Below are 15,343 nucleotides of genomic sequence, written 5' to 3'. Positions count from 1 at the left end.
TGAACAAGCATTTGCAATGCAATAGGTCTAGCATTTGCAAGAGTTTGAGCTATTGCCATTGTAAATGAAAATGCCTTTTAGTTATGTTTTTTGAAAACCTGCAAGTGGACTGAGGGGCTTACTCTGGTGTACCTGAATTCAAATCTGTGACCAGGAGGCTACATGCAGAACTCCAGCAGGTGCTCTAACCTTCTGATCTGTGCTGCTGTGAATGGCTTGTATCACCTGCAAGTTACTCGCATTCCCGCAACATGCTTTCTACTCCACTGATTTAACCATGACCGACAGCGGTGGTATGCACTTTGCACACATATTTTAGTGTTTGTATATTTATAAAGCACCCAAAGGCCTCTAGACATTAGAGCTCTTTACAGTAAAAACTTTATTTACCTACAGTTTCTTAATAGGGCTGAAATATGTAGGCTATAGTTCCACAAGAACTGCTGAAAAATAACCCTTAAAGTATCACTGAGCTAGGTTCCTTGGGATTTTAATCTGTTATCTGTAAATTATTTTCAAATATCTAAAGAGAGTAGTTTATTCCACTAATTGTAATTGGCATTAGAACCTGTGGCCCACTCTTTAGCAGATGTTTCCAATTTGGAATATTGAGGTGGGCATAGCTTTCAACCTTAATAGTGTAGTCAACATGTAGAAAATAAAAATCTTAAATGTTTATTGAATATAGGGGAGTATAGATTTCCAATTCTTAATTTCACATCTATATACCTTAAAGATATACATATATACACAAACGTATATATATATATATATATATATATATATATATGGATGTTACTTACCCAGTAAGCATCTGTTTGTGGCATGTAGAGCTGTAGATTCACATGCTTTGCATACTCCTGCCATCTAGTGTTGGGTTCGGATGTTTGCACTTTGTTTTTCTTCGAAGAAGTCTTTTCCTGTCACAAGGTAGGTGACTCCTCCTTTCGGTGATAGTGCGCATGGGCATCGACTCCATTGTTAGATTGTTTTCCCGCAGAGGGTGATAATGGAGTTAGTGAGAGAGTAGTAGAAAGAGATGTCCATGTATATATGTGTCTAAGTAAGATGTCACTGCAACAGGTATAGGTGCCCGGGGAGGCGGGTAGGAGCATGTGAATCTACAGCTCTACATGCCAAGAACAGATGCATACTGGATAAGTAGCATTTTCGGTTCGAGGCATGTTAGCTGTAGATCACATGCTTTGCATAGACTATACAGCAGTAATCTCCCAAAGCGGTGGCTACCCTGCAGCTATTGCAGTCGTTTGAAATAGTGTACGTAAAACTGCTTGGTCCACACTAGCTTGCTCTCTTGCTAACACATCCACACAATAGTGTTTTGTGAATGTGTGAGCTGTAGACCATGTTGCAGCTTTGCAGATGCCATCTATGGGTATATTTCCTAAGAGTGCCATAGAAGCCCCTAGCTTACGTGTGGAGTGCGCTCTAGGGGGGATTGTCAATGTTCGTTTTGCTTTTGCATAGCATGTTTGAATGCACTTGGCTATCTACCATGCAATACCCACTTTTGATATGGAATTGCCTTTATGTGGTTGAGCAAAAGCCACAAATAGTTGTTTTGTCTTACGGAGAGGTTTTGTCCTTTCTATGTAGTAGAGTAATGAATATGCTACTTACCAGTATGCATCTGTTCTTGGCATGTAGGGCTGCTGACATTCATATCTGTGCATAGATCGCCGCCTAGTGTTGGGTCCGGATGTTTGCACGTTGTTGTCCTGGAAGAGTCTTCGAAGTATCCTGGGATAGGTGACTCCTCCCCTGGACTACAGTACGCATGGGCATCCTCTCCATCCTCAGATTGTTTTTCGCCATTGTGGCAGTGATGGAGTAGATACAGAAAGTGATGAACATGCTTACAGTAATTCTGAGAGCTGCAGCTGCTACAGGCGCCGGGGAGGAGGGAGGGCGATATGAATGTCAGCAGCCCTACATGCCAAGAACAGATGCATACTGGTAAGTAGCATATTCAGTTCGAGGCATCTGGGCTGCTGAATTCATATCTGTGCATAGAATACATAGCAGTACCTCCTATTAGCGGCGGCTACCAGTGCCAGCTGCAGCGGTCTGAAAAAGAGTTTTGAGAACAGCCTGTCCTACAGCTGCCTGCTGTTTTGATTGCACATCTACACAATAGTGTTTGGTAAATGTGTGTGTAGTGGACCAGGTGGCTGCTCTACATATATCATGCAAAGGGATGTTTCCCAGGAAAGCCATGGTGGCCCCTAACTTGCGTGTTGAGTGGGCTCGTGGGGGAATCGTTAATGTGCGTTTAGCCTTTTGATAGCAAATTTGAATACATTTAACGATCCATCTGGCTATACCTGCTTTGGAGATAGCGTTACCTTTGTGGTGTGGGGCAAAGGCAACGAAAAGTTGTTTAGTCTTCCTAAAGATCTTAGTCCTGTCGATATAGTACATGAGGGCTCTCTTCACATCTAGTGTATGGAGTGCTCTTTCTGCGACAGTTTGTGGGTTTTGAAAGAAAACAGGCAGTTCAATAGTTTGATTCATGTGGAACTGCGATATCACCTTGGGCATGAATTTGGGGTTGGTACGTAGTACGACCCTGTTGGCATGAACCTGTATAAATGGCTCTTGAACGGTTAGTGCCTGGAGTTCACTAACTCTTCTTAAATAAGTGATCGCTACTAGGAAAGCTACTTTCCAGGTAAGGAATTGAATCTCGCATGAGTGTAGAGGTTCAAAGGGTGGACCCATCAGGCGTGTGAGGACCAAGTTGAGGTTCCACATCGGAGCCGGTGGGTGGCTTGGAGGAATTACTCGTTTGAGTCCTTCCAAGAATGCTTTGATGGCAGGCACTCTGAATAAAGAGAGGTGCTGCCTGTTCTGGAGATAGGCTGATATTGCGGTCAAATGGACACGTATCGAGGTGTACGCCAGATTGCATCGGTATAGGTGTAAGAGGTAACAAATTATGTTTTGGATGGATGCGTCTAGCGGGTTAATGTCATTATTATTGCAATAGATGACGAATCTTTTCCATTTGGCTGCATAGCAAGCTCTGGTAGTGGGTCTTCTAGCTTCCTTAATGATGTCCATACAGTCAGGTGGCAGGTTTAGGTAGCCAAACTCTAGGACTTCAGGAGCCAGATTGCCAGGTTCAGCTGTTGCGGATCTGGGTGCTGAATCTCTCCATGGTTCTGCGTCAAATGCGCGGGTTTGATTCGCAGCCTTTGATGCGGCACCATGGAAAGTTCGAGAAAAGTGGTGTACCATGGCTGGCGTGCCCACGTTGGAGCAACCAGGACGAGTGTCAGTGAGTGTTGTCTGAGTTTGCGAGCCACCAGCGGTATCAACGGTGCTGGGGGAAAAGCGTACGCAAATCTGCCGGACCAGTTCATCCATATCGCATTGCCCTGCGACTGTGGATGTGGGAACCTGGCGGCAAAGCTTTGGCATTTTGCGTTTTCGCTTGTGGCGAATAGGTCTATCTCTGGATGACCCCATTGCTGGAAGTACGGTTGGAGTACTGATGGGTGTAACTCCCACTCGTGCATCTGGTGGCTGTGTCTGCTGAGCAGATCCGCCATCTGGTTGTCCTTGCCGGGGAGGTGTTCCGCCATGAGGAACATGTTCCTCTGAATGGCCCACTTCCACATGCTCTGAGCCAGATGAGACAACTGTGGAGAGTGTGTTCCTCCCTGCTTCTGTATGTAGTACATGGCGGTCATGTTGTCCGTCCGGATCAACACGACTTTGTTGCACAAGTGTACTTTGAATGCTTTCATAGCCAGGAAGATTGCCATCAGTTCTAGAAGGTTGATGTGCATCTTCTTTTGTTGTGTTGTCCATAGTCCCTGCACTGTGTAGTTGAGTACATGAGCTCCCCATCCCTGGAGAGACGCGTCCGCCGTCAGTATTATCTGTGGAACAGGCTCTTGGAACGGTCGGCCCTTGCAAAGGTTTTGTGGATTCCACCAATGCAGAGAGTTGTATGCCCGACTGCTCACCAACACTAGGTCTTTTAGTTGTCCGTGAGCCTGGTTCCATTGACGTGCTAAGCACTCTTGAAGCGGGCGTATATGTAGTCTCGTGTGTGGGACTATGAAAATGCAGGAGGCCATTATGCCTATCAACTGCATGAACACTCGCGCGGGAAGGGAGTGTTGTGGTTTGAACTTGGAAATCAGCATTTGCATGCTGTTGATTCTCACTAAATTTGGCTGAGCTGTGGCCGCCAGAGTGTCTATGGTCGCACCTAGGTACTGTTGTACGTGTGCGGGTTGGAGATGTGATTTTGGGTAATTTAGTGAGAACCCCAGACTGTGAAGGAGGTGAATGGTGCGGGACATGTGGCTGGCACATTGCTGGGCTGACTTTGCTTGAACAAGCCAGTCGTCCAGGTAAGGGTAGACGTGTATGTGCTGCCTCCGTAGATGTGCCGCCACAGTAGCTAGGCACTTTGTGAAAACTCTGGGTGCTGTTGTGACGCCGAAGGAAAGAACCTTGAATTGGTAGTGCTGCCCTTGAATAGTGAACCTGAGATATTTCCTGTGTGATGGGTGAATGGGTATGTGGAAATACGCATCTTTGAGGTCTAGTGTGGCCAGGAAGTCTCCCTGTTTGAGCAGTGGGAGGACTTGTTGCAGGGTGAGCATGTGGAAATGCTCCGAAAGAATATAGCGGTTGAGGGGTCTCAGGTCTAGTATAGGTCTGAGTGACCCGTCCTTTTTTGGTATTAAAAAGTACAGGGAGTACACCCCTGTACCTTGCTCGTGGACGGGTACGACCTCTATTGCGCCTTTTTGCATCATGCTTAGCACTTCCTGCTGTAATAGCGCTAAGTGCTCTGAGGACATAGGACGGTGTTTTGGGGGTATTGTGGGTGGAGTAGAGGTTAATTCTAGGCAGTAACCGTGTTTGATAATATCTTTGACCCACCTGTCCGTGGTGATGGAGTTCCACGTGGCCAGGAACTTTTGCAACCTTCCCCCGACAGGTGTTGTGTGGTCGGGAGGAAGGGAGAGGGCGTCACTGTTTGTTCTTGGGAGAGGATCTGGTATTGCCGTATCCGCGTCCTCTGCCCTTTGTGCTTGAACCACGATATCCACCCCTGGTGTTTTTATCGTAGGTACTTTGGGTGTTGCCCTTGTTGTAGGTTTGCTGTGACCCCTGTCCTCTACCTGCTCCTCTATTACCGGGGCGACGAAAGGAGCCACTCCGAAAGGTCTGCGTTTGGAGAGCCCCCATGGACTTTGCAGTGTCTGTGTCCTTTTTTATTTTTTCTAGTGTGGTGTCAACCTCTGGCCCGAATAAGTAGTCTGGGTTGACCGGCTGGTTGAGGATGTTATTTTGCACCTCAGGTTTGAATCCGGAGATTCGTAACCAGGCGTGTCGTCGTAACATGACGCTAGTGTTTATGGCTCTGGCAGCTGTATCTGCGGCATCCAGTGCACACTTGATGGATGCGTTTGTGAGGAGTTGTCCCTCTCTGATGAGGATCTCTGCTCCCTCTTTGTATTGGTCAGGGAGATGTTGTAGTAATGTTTCTAGTGTGTCATAATGCGCTCGGTCGTAGCGAGCCAGGAGCGCTTGAGTATTGGCAATACGCCATATGTTAGCTGCTTGGGCTGCAACCCGTTTGCCGGAGGTCTCTAACACCTTGGACTCTTTGTCCGGGGGAGGGGCATCCCCAGTCGTCTGCGAGTGCGCCCGTTTACGAGCATTCGCGACTACTATGGAATCCAGAGGCAACTGTCCTCTAATATAGGTAGGATCCCCAGGCGCTGACCTATATTTTTTGTCGATTCTGGGGTTTATTACTCTGGCCCTGGTGGGTTCTTTGAAAATGTCCTTTGCTGGGTTGAGGACACCTTTCAACATGGGTAGAGTTTTAACATGTTTTTCTGAGGATGCGAAAGTGTCCATGAGAAAATCGTCCTCGATGGTGTCAGAGTGGAGTTGAACACCATGATTGGCCACAGCACGTTCAATGAGGGCGTTGAATGCGGCAGTGTCCTCTGTGGGAGACGTTTTTGCTCCATAGAGTTGCGGGTCCTGTGTATCCATAGGTGCACCCGAGTCTACAGGGTCATCCCAAGCTTGGTCAGGGTCCTGTTGGCCTTGAGGGTCCATCTCTCCGGGGTAGGGGACGTGGTCACCCATGTAGTCCTCCAAAACGTCTGTGTCGGAGTGTGTCGGAGAGAAGGACTGTGGATCTTGATAAGAGGCATGGAGAGGCTCGTAAAGAAGTGGTTCTGAATCCACTGGCAGCTTTTTCTTTAGTGGGATCCGGTAGGAGTCCAAAGCTGGCTCAGAAGTTATCTTCCTCTTGTGAAGCATCATTCTGCCTGTTGCGGCATCGATGATGTGTGAAGGCGACGTCTCCGTAGGAGAGTGTTCTGCAGGTGTGATCCTGGTGTGGGTGACACGTGTTCTGATTTCGAACAGTTTTGGCGCCGTGGATGGTGGCAGGCCAAAAGTGATGTTGGCTGGTGCCGGAGAAGCTTTTTGAGCCTTTTTCGGCTCGGAGCTTGATGTGTCCTGGAGGGCCGCCTTATCTTTGATGCGTTGCAAGGATGCTGAAACTTGCCGCACCTGGAACGCAGACGGTTCTTTGGCGCCGACCGGTTCCGTTGAGGCAGGCGTGGACTTCTTCGGTGCCACGGGGTCATCGAGTCGAGGAGAGGTAGTAGCTGTCGACGGCGTCGATGATTGTGCCTTTGGTGCTGTTTTCGAAGTGGTGTGAGATCCAGCAGCCATTTTGACCTTTGTGGTCGGAGCCGATTGTTTCGGTGCCGGGAGCCGAGGCGGCTTGGCGGTACCGATGGTCTTTTTCCGTGCGTCGGTGCTGACGTCGGCTGCTGCAAGCTCGGCACCGAAGTCCCGTTTGGTGCGGTCGGTGCCGACGGGTTTGGCTGGCGTCGAAGGCGTGGTGGGCTTCGATCCGACCAGTGTGACTTTCAGTTTCGGTTTCTGCTGAACCGAGACGGCTTTCGGTTTCGATGAAGGGAAACCAGCCGTTTTGGGTAGTATAGGCTGCCGCTGAATGTCCGAGGCCGGGCCAGAGGGCGGGGCCGAATGGATGCGGGATAGGTCTTGGGTAAGGCCCGAAGGCGATCCCTCGACCGGAGCCACAGACTGACGCACTGGGATATCCAAAGTCTGTTCGGGTAGGCCTTGCTCGTCACCGGAGCTACTCTCTTCGGCCCCTAAGGCCTCATTGTAGTCTCCTACCTCGGTGTCGGCTTCGTCTCTGTGAAAGAGTTGTTCTTCGACGTCTTCCGATCCGGAGTCGTGTTCGGAAGCGGGGCTGGAGGGTAGGTTCTCCACGTCTTGCACATCTTCGTCCTCGGCGTTGAAGATGTCAGTCGGGGCCGGTGCCGCTTTCTGCGCTTCGAGCCTCGCTGCTCGACGATTCCGGAGAGTCTTCTTGGATCGGAATCGGGCACAGGCCATACATGTGGACTCGTCGTGATCCGGTGAAAGGCATTTGTTGCACACCGGGTGGACGTCGACATGGGGATATTTCGCATTGCATACAGGGCACCGCTTGAAGGGCGTCCTCGATTCCATCGTCGATGTCGGGTCGATGGTCGGGTATGATGCGAAAAAGTTGGTTTCTGGAAGTTAGTAAACTAACAAATAACTATCGATACCGATCGGGAACAGTACCGACGCGAACTAAAGGCCTTTTGGCCTGTAAAAAGTTTTTCCTAACTTGAGTCAAGATAAGCACATCCGAACCCAATGGCGGAAAAAAACAATCTGAGGATGGAGAGGATGCCCATGCGCACTGTAGTCCAGGGGAGGAGTCACCTATCCCAGGATACTTCGAAGACTCTTCCAGGACAACAACGTGCAAACATCTGGACCCAACACTAGGCGGCGATCTATGCACAGATATGAATTCAGCAGCCCACATGCCTCGAACTGCTCTTTTCACATCTAAGGTGTGTAAAGCACATTCTTCCACAGAATCTGGTTGAGGGAAGAACACAGGCAACTCAACAGATTGGTTGATATGAAAGGCAGAAATGACCTTGCGTAGAAATGTAGGGTTGGTCCGAAGAACCACTTTGTTTATGTGTACTTGTAAAAATGGTTCTTCTATGGTTAGTGCCTGACGCTCACCTACTCTCCTCAGTGATGTGATAGCTATGAGGAAAGCTACCTTCCAAGTGAGAAATTGCAGCTCACATCTGTGCAATGGCTCAAAATGTGGACCCATCAGTCTGGTGAGGACACTGTTGAGATTCCACACTGGAGCAGGTGGAAGTCTTGGGGGAATGACTCTTTTAAGTCCCTCTATAAATGTTATAATGATAGGCACTCTGAAGAGAGACAAATGTCTATTCTGGAGGTATGCAGCTATTGCAGCAAGATGTAAGTGTATGGATGTGTACGCTAAATTTGAACGCTGCAGATGTAATAAATAACATATAATGTTTTGAACTGAAGCATCAAGCGGGTTGATTTTATTGTTATTACAGTATATCACAAACCACTTCCACTTTGCTACATAGCAGGCTCTTGTGGTAGGACGTCTAGCCTCTTTGATGATGTTCGTGCAGTCTGGTGGGAGATTGAGGTAGCCAAACTCTAAGACTTCAGGAGCCAGATCGCAAGTTTGAGATGACTGGGATCTGGATGTCTTATCTCTCCACGGCTCTGCATGAGGAGATTGGGTGTGAGATGTAGCTTTTGGTGAGGAACTACTGAGAGCTCCAACAGGGTTGTGAACCATGGTTGACGGGCCCATATGGGAGCAACTAGGATTAGTGTCAGGTACGCTTCTCTTGAGTTTCCGAACCACTCATGGAATGAGTGGGAGAGGCGGAAAAGCGTAGGCAAGTATCCCTGACCAATTCATCCACAGTGCATAGCCTCTGGACAATGGGTGCGGATACCTGGATGCGAAGCTTAGGCATTTTGCATTTAGGTTTGTGGCAAACAGATCTATGTCTGGAAAACCCCACATCTGAAAGAATGGGAGGAAAACTTGAGGGTGGAGTTCCCATTCGTGGATCTGTTGTCTTTGACGACTGAGCAGATCTGCAATCGGTTTGTTTACTCCTTGAAGGTGTTCTGCGCAGAGATATATTTTGTGACGTATGACCCTTCTCCAGATGGTCTGTGCTAGTTGTGACAGCTGGAGAGAGTGTGTCCCCCCCCCAGTTTTTGTATGTAGGACATTGCTGTCATGTCTGTACGAATCAGAACAGCTTTGTCTACTAGATGAACTTGAAATGCTTTGAGCGCTAGAAAAATCGCTACAAGCTCTAGATGATTTATGTGAAGCTGCTTTTGCTGTAAGCCCCACATGCCCTGAATTGTGTGCGTCTGGAGATGAGCTCCCCAACCAGTGAGCGGTGTGTCTGCTGTTAGCACGATCTGTGGAACTGGGTTGATGAAGGGCCGACCTCTTGAAAGGTTTTGTATATTCCACCACTGCAGGAGCGATCGGTGCGGCCGTCCACCAACACTAGATCTGATACCAGACCCTGAGCTTGGTTCCACTGACGTGCTAAGCATTCCTCCGGTGGACGCATTTGAAGTCTTGAGTAAGGGACTATTAGGATACAAGACGCCATCATCCCTAGTAACTGCATGAACACTCAAGCTGGCAAGGAGTGTTGAAACAGAGAGTAAAGTCTGCATATTGTGGACTCTGGCCGGATTGGGGTTGGCTAGAGCCTTTTGTGCATCTATAGTGGCTCCCAAATATGCTTGTGTGTTGGTTGGTTGGAGATGGGACTTGGACAGAATTACTGTGAATCCAAGATCGTGGAGCAACTGCACTGTTTTGTGAGTGTGACTTAGACAGCTTTGTTGCAAGCTGCCTTTTATGGGCCAGTCGTTCAAGTATGGGAAGACGTGAATGTGTGGTCTTCGTAGATGAGCTACCACTACTGCCAGGCATTTGGTGAAAACCCTGGGTGCGGTAGTTACTCCGAATGGGAGCACCTTGAATTGATAATGCTGATCTGCTGCCACAAACCTGAGGTATTTGCGGTGAGCAGGGTGTATTGGGATATGGAATAGGCGTCCTTTAAGTCCAGAGTGGACAGAAAGTCGCCTTGCTGAAGGAGCGGGAGCACCTGTTGGAATGTCACCATATGATAGTGGTCCGACAATGTATAGATTTAATTCTGAGGTCTAGTATAGGCCTGAGAGAGCCATCCTTCGTGGTAATTAAGAAGTACAGGGAGTATACAATGGACTCTTGATATTGTAGCGGGACTGGTTCTATAGTTACTTTCTCCAACAAAGTGAGAACTTCTTGCTTGAGAAGGGCGTGATGTTCTTGTGACATTGCATGGGATCTTGGAAGAATGTTTGGGGGAGTGTCTGTAAGTTCCAGGCAGTAACCATATTGGATAATTTGTAGAACCCATTTGTCTGAGGTGATTGTATTCCAGACAGGTAGAAATTGGGAGAGACATGCCCCAACAGGAGTGGAATGATCGGGGTTAGCGGAAGGAAGTCACTGCTTTTTGGCGGGGGAAGTGCGTGTTGAGTTGCCTCTGCCCTTACCGTTGTTTCCTCTAAACCCACTTCTAAAATAGCCTCTTGATGAGTGCAACTGGTTATTGCCCTTGTAAGAGCAGGAGGGATTCTCTATGGATATATTCTTGGAGCCACCCCTGTAAAAATAGCGATGAAAGGAACCCGTATTTGAAGGTAACAGCAAACCCCCCATGGACTTGGCGACCTTAGTGTCTTTTTTTAATTTTTTCCAGCAAAGTGTCAACTGCTGGGCCAAACAGGTGTTCCTTGTCAAATGGTTGGTTGAGAATAGAGGTTTGCACCTCAGGTTTGAATCCTGAAATTCTCTATCAAGCATGCCTGCGTAGCAGTACGCTGGTGTTTATTGCTCGGGCTGCTGTGTCTGCTGCGTCTAAGGCGCACCTGATGGAGGTATTTGTGATTAATTTACCCTCCTGAATAAGGAGGGTAAATGCCTTTGATTTATGCTCATCAGGCAGAAATTGCATTAACTTCTCTAACTCATAATGCGCCCTATCATAGCGAGCTAACAAAGCTTGAGCAATAGCAATGCGCCAATGATTGGCTGCTTGCAACACTACCCTTTTGCCCGAGGCCTCAATTTATTTTGACTCCTTATCAGGAGGAGGGGCCTCACCTGTGGTTTGTGAGTTAGCTCTCTTGCGAGCGTTGGAAACCACAAGAGTCTAAAGGCAGCTGACTCTTGATGTAGGTGGAGTCAGTGGGTGCAGGTTTAAATTTTTTCTCCACCCTGGGTGTAAGGATTCTTATCCTCATAGGATCTTTAAAGATCTCATCTCTATGCTTAAGCATCCCTTTAAGCATTGGCAGTGTATGAGTAGCTTTCTGAGTGGAACTTAGGGTTTTGAATAAGAAATCCTCTTCTAAAGCCTCCTTATGCAGCTCCACCCCATGATAATGAGCAGCCCTGTTAAGTAGCTCAATGTATTCTATACTGTCGTCGGGTGGTGAGGGTCTGGACGGATATAAATCAGTCATTATCCGTGTTTGGGTCAGTGTCAATCTTCCCATGGGTCAGTATCCTGTGGCCTATCCTCATCCCCTTCATCCTGTGGGTCAGGTGATAGTTGTGGTGGTGAATTTATGGGCGTGATGAGTAAATTTGGATCAGTGGGCGAAGGAGGTGGAATGTAAGGTGGAGAAAGGTTAGTACCCACATTTTTTCCTCTTCGGAGGAATGTGGTAATCCTCCTGCAGGCCCATTTTCCTTTTCTCGGGTAGTTTGGCATGGATATGTCCAGTGTCTGGATGTATTACCAGTTCTTTCTGTTTAGGATCCGAAGGTGGAGCGTCAGACTGAGGCTCTTTTGGTGGAGTCTTTTTGTCTTTGGTTGCTGTTTTCGGGATCAAAAGTTACGACTCCGAACCCTTAGGCTCAGAAGATTTACTCTTCTGTAACGGTGGAATGGTTACCAAGACATGCTTCAGTTTTGACGCTGAATGTTTGGCTCAGCAACGGCATGGAGCTGACTCGAGCCAGAGTGCTTTTCCTTGTGTTTCGGCGCCGGGCCCGAGGGTGGAGCGCCTGAAACTTTGTCTCAGTGCCGACCTTGGCCCAAAGGCAGAGGAAGGACCAGAGCCTTTTTGGTCTTGTGTTGCTGGGGCAAGGGGGTTTCTGTACTCATGGTATGCTGACCCTGTGTAACTTGTTCCTCTTCTTCCATGTCAGAGTCGGCCTCGGACACGGAGAGATGTTCTGCTTCTTCGGCTCCTTGAGCGTGTAATTCTTCTCTATCGGAATCTTCCCCGAAGATGTCCGGTGCAGAGCTGCCTTGATGTTGCATTTCATGACCTCGAGCCAGACGGTCACGGAGCGTCTTCTTAGAGCGAAACAATCGGCACACGTCGCAGTCTTTTTCGTCGTGTTCCGGGGATAGGCAGAGGTTGCACACTTCGTGCAAGTCAGTGCACTGAAACTTAGCACGACATCCGGGACAGAGCTTGAGTGGAGTCTGTTCCATCGACTGCTAGCGAGCCCGGCACAGGTAGGCCCAACGGCCCTCCACAAGTTTCAGATCAAATGTCTTGGAGTTGAAACGATATGCGGAGAATGGGAAACGCGATCGAGAAACAATACCGTCGAGGGTAGTGGATTGCGCGTCAAAGGGAACCCAAGAAACGGTGCCAAACTGGAGCGCAGCAATTCACATCCGAACCGGATGGCGGAATAAAAACAATTTAACAATGAAGTCGATGCCCATGCACACTTTCACCGAAAGGAGGAATCACCTACCTTGTGACTGGAAAAGACTTCTTCGAAGAAAAACAAAGTGCACACATCCGGACCCAACACTAGATGATCGGCTATGCAAACCATGTGATCTACAGCATACATGCTTCTAACAAAAGGAATATGCTACTTACCAGTATGCATCTGTTCTTGGCATGTAGAGCTGCAGAGTTGTACACTTAGCATAGATCGCCATCTGGTGTTGGGCCCGGATGTTTGCAGTTTGTTTTTCTTCTTGGACAGTCTTTGGAAGTCACGAGTTTGGTGACTCCTCCTTCGGTCCGTACTGCGCATGGGCTTCGGCTCCATCCTCAGATTGTTTTTCGCCAACAGGGAAATGATGGAGCTTGGTAATCACAGTGAGAAACCCATGTGTGTAGTATCTAAATAAGATGTACTGGAACGGATACAGGTAGCCGGGGAGGCGGGTGGGCGTGTACAACTCTGCAGCTCTACATGCCAAGAACAGATGCATACTGGTAAGTAGCATATTCCGTTCGAGGCATATGAGCTGCAGATTGTACACTTAGCATAGATTATATATCAGTACCCAACCCTAGCGGCGACCACCGGTATCCGTTGCAGTGGTTTGAAATAGTGTCTTTAGTACAGCCTGGCCCACTCTAGCTTGCTGCTTGGAATGCACATCTACACAGTAATGTTTTGTGAAGGTGTGCGGTGTAGACCATGTGGCTGCTTTGCAGATGTCATCTAAGGGTATATTCCCTAGAAAGGCCATAGAAGCCCCTAACTTTCTTGTAGAATGGGCTTTAGGCGGAACAGATAATGTTCTTTTAGCCTTTTGGTAGCAAATCTGTATGCATTTTACAATCCACCTAGCTATCCCTGATTTAGAAATGGGGTTGCCTTTATGTGGTGGAGAGAAGGAGACGAACAATTGTTTAGTCTTCCTGAAGGGTTGCGTTCTTTGTATGTAGTATAGCAAGGCCCTTTTTACATCGAGTGTGTGTAAGGCTCTTTCTGCAACAGATTGAGGTTGCGAGAAGAAGACAGGTAATTCCACCGATTGATTGAGATGGAAGGGGGAAATGACCTTGGGCAGGAACTTCGGATTTGTGCGAAGTATGACCTTGCTGTGATGTATTTGTATGAAGGGTTCCTGTATAGTGAACGCTTGTATTTCACCAACCCTTCTAAGGGAAGTGATAGCTACGAGAAAAGCTGTTTTCCAGGTGAGAAACTGTAGCTCGCATTTATGCATTGGTTCGAAGGGCGGACCCATTAGTCGTGTAAGAACTAAATTTAGATTCCATACAGGGGAAGGTGGTGCCCTGGGAGGAATTACTCGTTTAAGGCCTTCCATGAAGGCTTTAATAGCGGGCACTCTGAAAAGAGATAAATGCTGTCTGTTTTGTAGATAAGCAGCGATCGCTGCTAGTTGTAGGCGTATGGATGAATATGCCAGGTTACACCTGTGAAGATGGAGCAGATAGCATATGATGTGCTGTATGGATGCATCTAAAGGGTTGATTGTATTGTTACGGCAGTAATTAACAAATCTTTTCCACTTTGCGGCATAACATGCTCTAGTGGTAGGACGTCTGGCTTCCATGATGATGTTCATGCAATCAGGGGGAAGATTAAGGTATCCGAATTCTAGGATTTCAGGAGCCAGATCGCCAGGTTGAGCTGAGCTGGGTCCGGGTGCCTGATTTCTCCATGGTTCTGGGTTAGGAGGCATGGGGATAGGTGCAGTTTTTGATGTGGTACCACTGATAGTTGTAGTAGCGTGGTGTACCACGGCTGCCTGGCCCACGTCGGAGCTACCAGAATGAGTGTGAGGGAGTGCTGTTGTAGCTTCCTGACCACTAATGGAATTAGTGGGAGAGGTGGAAAGGCGTATGCAAATCTGCCTGACCAGTTCATCCATATCGCATTGCCCTTGGACAATGGGTGTGGGTATCTGGCGGCGAAGCTTGGGCATTTTTTGTTTTCGTGGGTGGCGAAGAGGTCTATCTGAGGATGCCCCCACTGTTGGAAGAATGGCTGAAGAACTTGCGGATGCAGTTCCCATTCGTGTAGTTGTTGCGTTTGTCTGCTGAGCAGATCTGCCATGGTGTTTTGTACGCCTGGAACGTGTTGTGCCAGGAGAAAGATGTTTTGGGGAATTGCCCATCTCCATATGCTCTGGGCTAAGCGGGAGAGCTGGGGAGAGTGTGTCCCCCCCTGTTTTTGGATATAATACATTGCAGTCATGTTGTCTGTGCGAATGAGGACTGCTGTGCCCGAAATCTGTTTTTGGAAAGATTTTAGGGCTAGAAAGATTGCCAAGAGCTCCAGATGGTTGATGTGGAGCAATTTTTGCTGTGGAGTCCATAGACCTTGCATTGTGAGGTGTAGGAGGTGCGCTCCCCAGCCAGAGAGCGATGCGTCCGCTGTTAGAATCACCTGAGGAACCGGGTCCAGGAACGGCCGCCCTTTGGAAAGGTTTGTGGTGTTCCACCACTGCAGAGAGTGATGTGTGCGGCCGTCCACCAACACCAGATCCGTCAGCTGACCCTGGGCCTGGTTCCACTGTTGTGCTAGGCACTCTTGAAGTGGACGCATGTGTAGTCTTGCATGGGGCACTATAAAGAT

General features: G+C 48.3%; 1 protein-coding gene across 2 annotated transcripts in view; it reads right to left on the bottom strand.

Moving 5' to 3' along the window:
• Window positions 1–15,343, bottom strand: part of COPS7A (COP9 signalosome subunit 7A) — a 99,139-nt gene that overhangs the window by 7,683 nt on the left and 76,113 nt on the right. The window lies entirely within an intron of this gene.

The sequence above is a fragment of the Triturus cristatus genome, chromosome 7, assembly GCF_964204655.1.
Source record: "Triturus cristatus chromosome 7, aTriCri1.1, whole genome shotgun sequence".
NCBI classification, from domain to species: domain Eukaryota; kingdom Metazoa; phylum Chordata; class Amphibia; order Caudata; family Salamandridae; genus Triturus; species Triturus cristatus.
Note: the sequence above shows the minus strand (reverse complement) of the source record. Positions and strands in the feature narration are given on the sequence as shown.